The sequence below is a fragment of the Prinia subflava genome, chromosome 3, assembly GCF_021018805.1.
Source record: "Prinia subflava isolate CZ2003 ecotype Zambia chromosome 3, Cam_Psub_1.2, whole genome shotgun sequence".
NCBI classification, from domain to species: domain Eukaryota; kingdom Metazoa; phylum Chordata; class Aves; order Passeriformes; family Cisticolidae; genus Prinia; species Prinia subflava.
In genome coordinates, this window is record NC_086249.1 from 94,015,088 (window position 1) to 94,028,387 (window position 13,300).

The 13,300-nt window shown below is 42.8% G+C and overlaps 1 long non-coding RNA gene across 1 annotated transcript in view; it reads right to left on the bottom strand.

The window, feature by feature from the left end:
• Positions 1 to 4,119: 4,119 nt before the first annotated feature.
• The window catches only part of LOC134548679 (uncharacterized), a 47,918-nt gene continuing 38,737 nt past the window's right edge, over positions 4,120 to 13,300 (bottom strand). Inside the window, exons 2-3 of the long non-coding RNA XR_010079862.1 lie at positions 5,916 to 6,022; positions 4,120 to 4,854 (exon numbers count right to left, since the gene is read on the bottom strand). This is a non-coding gene — a long non-coding RNA (uncharacterized LOC134548679). The remainder of the gene's footprint in view (positions 4,855 to 5,915; positions 6,023 to 13,300) is intronic.

Here is a 13,300-nt window from a genome sequence, read left to right on the forward strand (position 1 = left end):
GGAAGACCAGAAATCTTCTATCATTTCTAGGTCCCTTACTGGGAAGCTATCAGCAGCCTAATGATTTGATGAACTTCCACCTGTGGCACAGAACCCTCCCAAGGTTAGGAAATGTGAGAAATAAACCTACTGAAGAGAACAGAAAATTTTTGTTTCTCTAGCATCTTTTAATATATGTGAAAGCCTAATAAAACTTTGCCCCCCTTTTTTTTTAACCAGAAATGAAAATTCATGTCAAAACCCCCATTTGCTTCAGATTATGTTTTGGTGAGGTTTCAAGGAATCAGTAGAGTAACTGAAACACAGAAATATCTGCCCCTTGCAGAGCCACCAGGATCCCAGCATGGATTTGTAGTCTATCATATTTAATGTTGCTGAGTGATCCAAATGAATTAGCATTGATTTTTCTGTATATTTGTCCCTCTCCAAGATGTAATCACTTATTAATTATACCAAAATTGCTATTCTAAGAGATATTTTGTCTCCAAATTATTATGGGTTTGTTTTGTTTTGTTTTATTTTCATATTTGTCTCTTCTTTAACATGTTATTAACAGGGTCAACAATTCTAGGAGCACATGTATACTAAAATGCATACTGGCCTAGTACTTCCTCCTGTAAGGAATTATGCCATAATCAGATAACCTGTCTCCCCATCTCTTCTCAAATCATGGCTTCATTCTCCAATGTGTAGAATTACTTCTGACAAATAAGCAACAGCTAATTTGTGCAGAATGGTCTACATGGCACATCAGACCCTGTTTCTATCAACATTTATTTTTTGACCCCTCAGGAACATAGTAATTTTTCCATCACTTTTCCTCATATAACACTAATTATTTTTTCTTTTTAAGAAAATACTATTACTATTGCAGAGATCTTGTAAAGTCTCCTAAAAGCAAGGAAAAATGCGAAGCTTGTGCATTGACACCAGCTGTCAGCTCAGCATTTAGTTAAAATGTTAAGAGACAGAGCCAAGGATAAATTTGAAAGCATAATCTCATATATATCATGATGAATCATATCTTGAAATGTCTTACCTTAACTAGCCTGGAAGGGTGATTGTAAGTGAGTTGTAAGCGAGATGTCTGAGCTATTTTGGAAAGGAACTACATAGCGTGTGGCAAATTTATGTGCTGGAGGTATAAAAATTTACTAGCAGCTCTTAAAGATGGTGTGAATATGTATTAATTAGAAAAGTTATGGTGACATCATTGGTAAATTCCTTTTTACAGAAGTGCAGATACAGTAGAGATGTAGTACTGTAGGAAGCCATATGCAAGAAAATCAAATAAAACCTTTACTGGTGATCAGGATTTCTCGTTAAAGTTCAGAACAACATTTTGTTTCCTATAAGGTCCAGACTGAAATGCTAAAAATACTTCAGCCTTAGGACAAATGCTACATTATAGATGCATAGCCACATTGCAGTTGAGGAAGGGCTAAGTGTGAAAAATAAGCTCTACAAAATAAATGAGAACATAATAAATGTTCTCTATAAATGCTGTATATAAATGCAGAACAGTTTAAGCTAAAAGATCAGAATTTAAAAACAAAATCAACAAGAGGGTGGCTGAGGATGTTAAGATGCTTTTATTAGAGAGATGCCTCCACCAAAGTTAAGGTTCAAACAAGACCATAGGATGAAGTCAATAGCACTGATTTTATTTACTTATAAATGTGTGGTAGAGAGGTAGAAAAACATAGAAAAGGGGGAGGTCGGGGGAAGAGAGAGACAGATTTAGTAGAAAGATACCACCACCTATGGATCCAGCAGCATCCCATTGTCCTTCTCCAACCTTGTCTTCTCAGTGATGGGTTTCACAAGCTTTCAAAACTTTTTCACTACTTACATATTTTATCAAACAAAAGAGTTAGTGCTCACTGGATACATGGTTCTCTCATTCCATTAGTTAAAAGCTTCTCTTACTTCCAATGCTAATCAGTCTCATGCTCAGTCTCTCTTCTTTTGCCTAGGTGGGTTTTTTGATTTGATGCGTTGTGCTCTGCCAGGATCACCTCCACCCAGAGGGAGCTGGTGGGGTGAGGTCCCAGGCAGTGCAAAGGAGAGCAGCTTTATTGCACAGCCTCGGCCTTTTTCAGCAGTTAGCCACTATCAGTCACTGACCTGTGGGCTGGGGAACTCCAGGTAGCTCTCACAGCTAGCTCCCACCCTGACACTGGTCAGGAGTGGGTGTTCTTGGACTGCTGGCAGTGTAACAGTGTACAGCAGAGCTGCTCTCTGCTCTCTGCCCTCCCTGTGCATCGTCAGCACCTGGGTTCAGAGCAAGAACCAGAGAAGACTCTCTCAGAGAACTTTATTCTCCAAAGGGTGGTGCAAGAGAGAGGGCAAACAGGGTCCCGTGCCAACTTATAACCTGGGTGATAACCCAGCTTTCCAACCAGTCAGGGACACAATGGGGAGGGGGAGAGGAGGAACCCCCAGTCTGACATCCAGGAGGGAAGGCAGGGGGTGTGGGAAGGGTCAGTGCACTACAGGACATCGAGGAGAAGGGGAAGTCCAGGGTGGGGTTTAGGATTGACACAGATTTCTCTAGAACTAAGGGAAGGGACCAGGAAGGATTGGCGTCATGTAAATGAGGTAACAGGTGGGTCTGGGGAGTGATGGACAAGAGGGCAGGGGAGGGGAAAACCTGGGGTAAAACCAAATAAACCAAACACCATGGGGATAACAGGAACAGAACATTGGGAGAGTAACTTAACAATAACTTACCAAAATTTATCAAAAACCCACCACAAGTGACATAGTTCTAAATCATAACAAACATAATTCAACCAACCACCACCAATGCGAGCACGTGATGGGTACATAACTTGTTTTTCTACCCCTAATTCACCTGAGCCTCTTTCCCATAGTGCTTTTCTACTTAGCCAATGTAACAGGTCTGGGCCATGATTTTACAAGGCCTCTCTTTTATAAAGCCTTATTTGTCTGGAACAGGAGCTGCCCTCAGCACAGTTGCTGAGTTTTCTTCCCTCGGGGATCCTTTGCAGTGATTCATTCCTCTCCCCCAGCTTGTTTACCTCCCCTCTAGGCCTGAGATGACACACAGGGAATGGTACCACTTTTCTTGTTTCAAGTTCTCATCAAGTGCCTTAACCCACAGTCCAAATTTCAGGAATCCAAGGGCATATTCAGGGGCTGGGGGAACACTTTGGTGGTGCCATCTGTCCCATTCCTTGGGCTGATCTGTGTTTGACTGTCAATGTGCTTAGGGGCAGTTGTCCCTCCACACATTTTGGCACAATTGGGGATTTTTTGTCTGGATTCATTACCCAGGACGTGCCAGTCAGATGTCACCAGGCCTTGAGCTAAAGCCATTCTGTGTTTCTATCAGGGCAAAGTCCTGCTCTGATTTTAACAGTGTTTGAGACAGGCAATTGTGATCTCCTTACAGAAGTTCAGAAGTTTTTGGGAATTATTTGCCTCTCACCTGCATTCATCAGCAGAGACACCAGTTTTGCCTGCAGTGTAAGGGGGAAGGGACACACACAAGCCCTGTCCAAGGAACAGTTCTCAAACAGGAACAGAAATGTCTCCAGCTTTCACAAAGGAATCCTGTGTGACAGATGGAGCAATTGTAGGTGTGAAGCATATTTGGAGTTTGCGTTTATTTATTTCTTCATTTTCCTCTACTGTAACTTTGTTGCCAGTAAATAATCAAGAACTTAAGCCCTTTGCTTTACTATTTTTTATCTGAATGCGTATCTAGTGTTCAAAGTGACTGCAATGTTTCTAAAGAAAAAAAAAAAAAGGTGGGGGGGGGGGTTGGTGGTGTTGTTTGCACTTCCATGGAGATAAGATATCTAAGCAGAGAAGTATTCCAGAGAGCTAGGAGCCGAGACAACTTTGGGACTCCCAGGAGTTGGTTTGTTTCCAATCACATTCCCTTCACGAGCTGACGTTGTGAAATAGCGGGATGGAAGGAGAGATTTCCCTGGGGTGTATTATCCTGACCCCCATTGCAGCTGGTAAAAAATACATGTTTTCAAGAAATGCCATCTCATTGCTGAGTGTTATAACCATTTCCTAGTATCTCTGCGAGTGAGAGGCATCCTGTCCTTATCATTTCTTTGTCCATGTCACCTTTTCAAATATTCTCAACTTCACGTCAACAAGCTCATTCACAATTCAGCCAAGCCTAAGTAACTTCAGGACCACTTTATTGTCAAGTTAAGAATGAAACGTCCAGCAAGCAATCACTGCACATCTCAGGTTAGTGCTGCTGGATGCTCCTTTCCCTCCCTCCCCCTTGCTTTGGACAGAGCTGCAGGAGCCTGTATTCCCACCTCTGTTTTCTCATCCTCTGTGAGGAGGTGTCAGTGCCACAGGGTGGGATGGCTCTGGGCCCTCCTCTGGGCAGCAGCAAAAAATCAGAACATTGTGTTCTCCACAGCAATTCAGGAGAATTCAGTGTAAAGACTGTGATTTATTAATAATGTATTTATGAGATACTGAGATAGAAACCCTTTAAAACTACTGGGGAAAGGAAAAGACAACCACATGTGTAGTTGGAATTCACCCTGTTAAATACTGAGCATCTACAACTTGCTCTCTTCCCTACAAGCTCAGGACAACCAGTATTTTGCACAATCAAGTTCTTAAAGGCTTGGTTGCCCCTGTTAGGTCAGGAAACTCAGCTCCTAGGCACAGCAGAACCTTGCTGCACAAGGACATATGTGGAGATAAAGGGTTTTTTTAATTTGGTTTTATGTGTGAATAGGAACTCCAAGACCTTCGACCCCTGAAGACCTCAGCAAACTAAGCTTCCACTGCAAGGTGCAAGTCTGCAATCATCATTTTTTCTTTCCATAAGAAGCAAGTGACAGGTACCTACAGAAAAAAAAAAGGGGGGGAAATCTGTAATTTAGAAAGTGATTAGCTCAAACAATCCTCCCCGTGGGGACAGGGGATAAGAGCAAGAACAAACTTACAGTAAGTGTTAGTTTTGTGTTAGTAAACAGAGTACTGTCAACATACTCCTGTTATTACATTCTGGCTCCAGGAAGTAGGCTAGGGTAGGGTGCAATAGGATCACTTTTAGTTGAGAAAACAGATAAATAACTTTTCTTCCAAAGTCTTAACAAGAACAGAAACTTGGGAGGGTCTATTAGAAAGCTCATTCAAGTTCAAAAAATGTAGGATGAATAATCTGTGTTAACAACACATACCTGAAAGGTCTTCTTCAGGTTCAGAGATAAATCTAAGATCAAGTCTATTCAAGAATACTAATTACACAGCACATCTAAGAGCCATACTATAAAACTATTTTTAAAATGGTGAGGATCTTAGGTCAATATTAAAGGTTAAGTTTACAGTTTCAGAACTGAAAGATAGTCATGAGGCTTAAAGAAGAATACCAACATAATATTAAGGATTTTAATTAGAGAGAAGAATTTCATTTAAAAACTGATTAACACTTGTTAAGTGAACTATCAAATTAACTAATAAAATTTTAAAACTTAGGATAACTTTGATATTTTTGTTTTTAATGCTTTTTTTCCATGACTAAAGCAATTCTTTCTTCTTTGTCTTATCCATCTGGGCCCCTGCTGGGGAATGTCATTAATGTTTCAGACCCCACTGAGTGGCAATAGTGCTACTTGCTGAACAGAGATAATTGAAACAGAGACAGGTATTTCTGAAAGCATTTCCAGAATTCCTTGGAGACAGACATATAAATCTGGTAAATATTATTTAGCTTCCTGCAGAAACTGTTGCAGTAAGAGGACAGATACCAGTGCTGCTGCTGATTAGCTTTTAAAGTGCAACACAATATTTTGGTCTGGTTTCTACCAGGTTTGCAAGGCTTAGACAAAGGCCAAAACTTCTTTGAAAGACACAACCACCTGGAGAAGGAAAGCAATTTTATATTAAAAAGATATATGACTTACTCATCTTTCTGAAGAAAGTGTCCTTGATCCCAGTGATGTCTACAAGCTCTCTTGTGCAATCTTCTCCTGGCCAGCGTCTCTGGAAGCCATAATTCCATAACTGGTGGCTGAAAGAGAGTGATTTAAGAGAACAGACACGCAGCCAGTCAACAGAGCAGCCAGCAGGGCTGTGCTCACCATCTGTTTGCCACTGCAAGGTGGCCACAGACCTCCCCTCACCACGGCCACCAAACACCAGCTGCTCCAGGTGGGCTACATGGGACTTGAGGGCATGTGGGTAAGTGGCAGGCACACAATCTTCTGCTGTGGCAAATGTGGGATGTGCCCCCATGTCCAAAAGAAGTTAGTTAGCTGGCAAGAGTTAGAGCACAAATACTGCTTATCACAGGGGTCCTGTGTGCCTGTCAATGCCACCAAGGTAACAGAAGACATGGAAAAGAGGGCAAGTGGAAAAGACATCCGTGGAGATGAGAGTATTTTCTATCTAGTGTCTACTTAGATAGTCAGCACTTACCACATTCACAATGCTCTGAACAATCAGGGGAAGCAAGTGGAAGAGCCATGGAGGCTGAAGGAAGCCCCAGCACACACTGCAGTGTATGTGCTCCCTCCTGGGAGACTGCTCCAAAGAAGGTCACAGCTGTGACCACCAGGCTTTTTTGCAGACCCTTCTCAACAGGAGGCCCCTCCTGAGGAACACAGGTACACCAAGAGGTGCAAACAAGCTTCCATCTGCAGAGCCCCAGCTGGCTCTACCTAGTTTTTCAGGGAATATATTCCCATTTTGTGGATATACAGCAGCATCCTCACAGTGAATCATTATTAGCTGCAAACTGCCTGCAAAGTATGGGCACACATCTAGTAGTACAGCAAAGACAAATAACTTTTACCTGACTAAGCAGACATTGGCTAAAGGAGTGAGGAAGTCTGTAGTACCACACGCAGTGGCTGGGGACTGGTGCTGCCTGCCTGTCTCGTGGCAGCACTGGTGAGAGCTTTGCTCAGAAAGCCCCAGCAGCAAGGATGTTATTTTACACTGCAGGTGGTTTCCAAATGACTAACTCCAGCACTGGAAACAGCTCGAGCTGCACAGAGCTATGAAGCCTGGCTTGTCCTGTTTCACAGCAGCTTCCTGCATAAACAAGCTCTCTCTTTCACACATCTTTTTACTCTTCCCAAATCCCATCACATTGCAATGCAAAGGAGGCTGAGTCCTGGATATTTGTTTTTTACCAAAACTGTTCTCACTTCTCTGTAGGTATTTCCACTGAAAATATCCCAGCTGGGTGTAGTGACAGCATCTGAAATGTGATAAGACACCAGAGACATGAAAGAGATCAGCACTTAGCCTGCTTGGAGGGGGAGGAGGAGGGGGTGGTTTATCTCTTCCCTGACATCACTGTCACTGTGTGAAGTGAGATTTCTCCCCACAGCCTTGGACTGTTTGAGGTTGGGGCACCCCACTGAGGGCTGTGGCTGGGGCTGGGCACCTTCAGCCCTCTGATAGCCATGGCCATCCCCAGCAGGTGGCACGAAGGCAGAGACTGAGCCCTGCTCCCAAAACTTCCAGCTCCTCTCCTCCTGCCAGCAGCCTAAGCAGCCACCCCTCTTCCCAGGGAAGCGACTCAACCTGTAATCATGGTGCAGGGTCAAGAAGCTGGAAGGGTGTCCGGGAGGGAAATGCCTTCAGCAGTGGAGATGAATGGATGGTGGATCATTTAAATACAATTCTGCATCTTGGAGATGTTAAGAAATTACAATACTTAACTCCTCCAAAGAGGTAGTGTACAGTCTTTGGAAAACACAAAGCTACAGAAATGCTTCACTGAATTTCCCTTGGATTTAACCCAAAGCTGACATTATTCTGACTAATTCCACTTCTTTCTCCCCCTCATACCCTTAAATACAGCTGATTTTAGCAAGAAAGCAATTCTCTTTATACTCAGCAAGGCACTCTGAAGATTTTTAACCATTATTCCATTTACACACTGTGTCAGTCCCAAAGAAGAGCACAGCTCTGAAAACTCAAATACAATATGACACGATCTGCTCCTGGGTTTCCATGTAGAACAGCTGTACCCCACTGCTGATCCACTGTATTTGTGGACCCCATCAACCCGGGATCCTGAAGTTCACTTTGAAACCTGGATGTGAGTTAAGCTCACTTAACTCACTCAGAAATCAGGATAGATTTCTTGGTAACAAACAGGACACCTGCATTTCCACAGTGAATTACTTGGTAATCATGGTAACCACATTTTGAAAGAATCACCTTGCTATCATAGCAGCTTTAGCAACTGTACAGAGCTAAGTAAAAGTGTAGAGTTACCTATTGTGAGGGCTGGCTGGAAAGAGTCAGTCAAATGTTGCTCAAAATAGATGTGCATTATTTCCACTTATCTGCACTTTTCTTTGGCTGCATCAGTGAAAATCAAAACTGAGAAATGTCCATAAGAGAAAAACAACAAACAAGCCAACAGACAAATAAACCCACCCACCAAACATGGTCTTTTTGATTTGAATTCCCAGGTACCATTTTAAAATTAAACACTTTAATTATGAGTTGTAGTTAAAAGTTTATTATGTATTTTCAGTCTCATATAGGTGCATCTCTGATGTTATCCCTAGGCAAAAAAAATAAAAGGTTAGATCATCTCTACTATAACATTACAACAAATTGACACAATATTTCACTGTCACTGTTGGCAGATCACAAAATAATGAAAATTATTAAAACCAAGTACAAATGAAAGTACCAAACAGAGGAAAAAACCCAAACAACACACTTCTGTGCTGTGAAATTAAAAATTTAGAAACTTTGTCCAACCCCAAATTTTTTGAAAGGTGACATTTTGAAAATCTTGGATTTTCTTCTAAGGCAAAGTAAAAATTCATTTCAATACGTACAGATTTTGAAAGCTGATGACAGGGTGATTTCCGTGAAAGCAGTAGCTTCTACAAGTGTGAACTGATGTGAGATTCCCAGACAGGATTTAGAGGTCAATAGGAGAAAGGGATGTTTTAATCAAGATGATTTCTCCAACTTAAAGAGAAATTTTGAGACTTTTTGAGACTTCAGACACAGACAACAAAGGTGGGGAAAACAATATTCTTTTTCAGTGACATAAGTTGCACTTGTCTTCCAAAACTAGGCTGAAATTATTTCACATTTAATGAGAGGCATTGCCCACACAGAGAAGCCGAAACAACTTCTTATCTATAGCCAAAATAATCTGAGAGAGCAGAAATAAAGGGAATAAGCTAGAGATTTCTGTAGCATCCCTAGAGGAAGTGGATCTGAGGGCATCAAAGAGCATGGGGAACTGTGTGAAATACATTTGAATAATGCCTTTGAAATAGGAAGAATGGGAAGACATGAGAAATGATACAGGAAATGCTAATTTACATCTCTCCACTCCCCGTCTGTGCAGGCGGCACACCATTGCCCTGAAACTTCCAAGCCTTAGTGCCTGTCACCTTGGTGCCAGTGTCACCTTCATGCCAGTGTCACCTTCGTGCCAGTTCTGAGAAGGCACCAGAACAGGGCCCTGGCACTGATGAGTCACGACAGGGAGCAGCAGCCCAGTCACTCTCCCAGCTGGGCCAGTGACTTTCTGATTTCCCCTGCACTGCCCTGTGGCTGGAAGGGTCTCAGGTCAGGTGGAGACCCTGCCTTCAGGTCTCATCCTCAAGGAGCACTAGAGAGTTGAAGTTGATCAACCTGAAGGAAAAGAGAAGAAAGTGAAAACTCTGGCATCTTCTATTTACCGGCTGTACCCAGTAAATGCATTCCCTTCCAATGTAGGAAGGTTCACCTTATCCATTTCAACCTTTTATCTTTTGCTTTCTGTGCTGAGATTTCCTCTGAACTGTTCCCCCAGACTTGACTGCAAGATTTGAAGAATATCTGATGGAACCTAACCAGAGTAAACCTTGCTCAGCTAAAAGGCTCACAGTGAGATTTCACATGATCACTCTTCCCTCACATATAAAAACAGCAGAAAACATAATTTTCTTTTCCTTTTTTTTTTTTTTTTTTTTTTTTTTTTTTTTTTTTTTTAATAAGCCAATTAAGGAAGGCAAAGCAATTCACCAACAGGCCAGATGAGAGTTTGGGCCAGGGTAAGTGAAGCATGAAAGCTGTTTGTTTGAGACAGGAAAGGACAAAAGAGGTCCTATATTTTTTGCCACCTCCAAACCTTTGCTCAGGTGTACAGTCAAACCTCACCCCTAAGAGCAGCATCAAAATAAAGACTACTGTCATTCCTTACATCCTTGCCTCTGTTTAGATATTACCACAAAGAAAGGGCCTCATGCAGCTTTTTCATCTGGGCTCAGGCTCATCAGGGGTAGGGTGGAAGCACGAAGTTACCTGTGGAGCAGGCCCCCTGTGACCCCTGAAAGCCCTGACCCAGCTCCACTCATTCTGGCCATCCTTCCTAACATAAAGCTTGGGAATTAAGCTGCCCTTAGCACAAGGTTAATGACAGAATTGCATCTACAGATGCAATTTACAGACAAGCAAGGGCCAGCCATAATCTGGTCTGCATGGATAACTGGTTTATAGGGAGGAACAGAAAGCTCCAAACCACAGAAAACAAGTAATTGACACCAAGCATGGTTCAAAGTTGTTTTTGGTTTACATCAAATGACACATACACAATTTCTGAACGATGAATTTATGTGCTTTCCGAGTGATTAATATTTAAAAAGATTGTTTGGCACTGGACACTCAGTACATGTCTTGCAAGGACTTGGCATAGAGAAGAGGTAAGTAATCAGAAATGTGCCAAAAACTTGTCAAGGAAAAACTTACACTCAGTACTAATCAAGCTCAACTCTGTGCCAGTCCTCCCACTCATCCTTTCATAGGAGAAAGTCTTGCAGCGTGAGCCTGCCCATGCTGTTTCAGAGACAACCAACACCTTCCACAGTCAGCTGACAAAAATGAAAGTTTGGGAGGCTGAAAACAGAAAAAAAATACAACTCACCTTCTGCTCTGCAGCAAGGATCACTGCTGGGCGCAGAGTCCTGCCTGTTCTGCTCAGGGGACTTCCAAGAGTAAAAGATGTAATTTGCATGTCTGCAGCACTAAGAAATAAATTTCATCATGCCCCTTATCTGGCGTGTTTTGGTCCCCAGTGCCATTTCCATAGCAGCTCAACAGCAGCCACCATATTTTTCTGCTACGAAAAAATTCATGCTAGAGGCTGTATCAGAGACACCAAACTCATTAAGAGTTGTCCCTGTCTGGATGAGAGATGCAGCTGCAGAGCAAAGTCATCTCTTTGCTTGGCACTTCTGGCATTCAGCGTGCTGAAGAGCTCCCCCAGGATACAGCCTGTGCCCAGCACCGGAGTGGGGCAGGGACACAATGGTGGGGTTTGTCTGGAGTGGGGCAGGGACAGGTGAGTTTGTCATGAGTGGGACAAGGACTCACTGGAAGAATTTGTCTGGAGTGGGACAGGGACAGTCAGGTGGGGTTTGTCTGGAGTGGGGCACAGACAGGTGGGGTTTGTCTGGCACACTGGGGCAAGTTGGTGTGCTGAGGCTGCATCCTCGTGCTCCTTTTAGAGGAAAACCTCACTCAGAGGAAAGCCTCAGGACAGCCACAGGCAGCACCTCTCGGGGCCAGGGCTCTCCTTGTTCTCAGGGAGGCGAGCACCGGCTGAGCTCAGGCACATCCCTCCAGTGCTCCTCACCTCCACCACAGGTAACACTGACTCCTCTCTCCCACCTTCCCTCCAGGGGCTGAGGGTGCCATTCCAGTGTTAATGAGCACGGCTCATGAAAGCCCTGCAAAGCCCAGAGCGCTCACTTAGCAGGATGGAAATGGAGAGGTTAATGATCTGCAGGGGAGGGAGGTCCTTGTTGGAGCCACCAGTGTTGTTAGCACTCCTGACATTAATTTACTTGGCAAAAAACTTCTGATTGACTTGCATCCACGAGTGAACAAAGGGAGGGCTATTCATACCGCCTTGTTGTTGGTGGTGTTGCACCTGAATTAGCAAATGCATCCACCAAAGTGCCTAAATTAGCTTTGAAACATCTCTCATATATTTCTATCCCCAATGATTATAGAGAGACCCCAGAGACATGAATTTCTGTCTGAATGTAGCTAGCTATAGTTAGCTGGTGTGTACCCTCTTTCCTGCACAGTTTATATACCCTGATTTTATTTAAGCTTAAAAATAGGACGCATCAAAATCTTCTGAGAACCTAAACCAATTTACAAGTGTATATGCACAGAAAGTTTCACTAACTTCACAGTGTTTGTTAATATCGCTGTACCCACACAGGGTACACATGTTTAAACAACTGCAGAGTCAGAACTGCCTTTACTGGAAATCTGAACCAAATCCTCCCTTAAATTTTTGCCATTTAAAGAAGTAAATATATTTAACACTACCTGGAGATAAGAGCTTTAAAAATAATAAGAAAAATAAATTAATTTTAAAAAAACACAAACAAAAGAAGAAAGCAGAAGTTGCATTCTCCCAAAGACATGCAATCTCCTGCCTGCCACAGTTGGAAAGTATTCCAGAGCTGCACACATCACTGTTTATATTTTCAGGGATACTGCATGAAAAGTGACTCTTAAGGAAGCCAGGGCTGCACTGGCACCTGTGCCACTGAAACACAGGGGAAAAGACAGGCACAACTTGCCTCACTATGGCAAACAGCATTAGAAAAAGGAAATTAATCTCCCAGCTTCCAAGCACATTGCAAACATTACATGAGAATATATATATAGTGAGGGCAGTAATTTTCTTTTTTTTTCCCCAATCCCTTTTCTTTCACTCTCTAATCAACATTTTGAAATGCTAAGAAAATAACGTGCATCTTTTCTACAGTGTTCATTTTCTGGAAGGGAATATTAGTCTGCAAATGATCACTACGGTGCTAATCATGAGTCCAAAATCAATTCTTTTCCAAACTGACTAAAGCAAGTCCCTTGTCCCCCTCAGTGTGAGAGAACACACAGGTGTACAACTTGTAGGCACCCAAGGGGATGGGGGAAGAGGGGGAGAGGAGGGATAGGAAGAGGCCAAACAGTGGGGACACTTGCAGTATTTGCTTTGGATAATAGTTTAGACAGCGCTGAGAAACAACAGAAATCTTTTGGCTCTAATCTGCAACTTGAAAAATATTAAGGTTGGAAAAAAGCTCTGACAGAGCAGCTAACATTTAAATACTGCTGTTGTCTGGGGACATTAGCAGGAAAAGGAAATGTAGCCACTGTTGCTGGCACGTCTGATTTTCTCTCCCATCTCTCAGCAAGGGTTCACACACATCCTCAGAAGCCCTGCACACCAGAGTGACCCATGCTGCTTCTCTTGCTGAAGCTGGCAGTAGGGAAACACCACTGTGCTTCAGAGAGCATT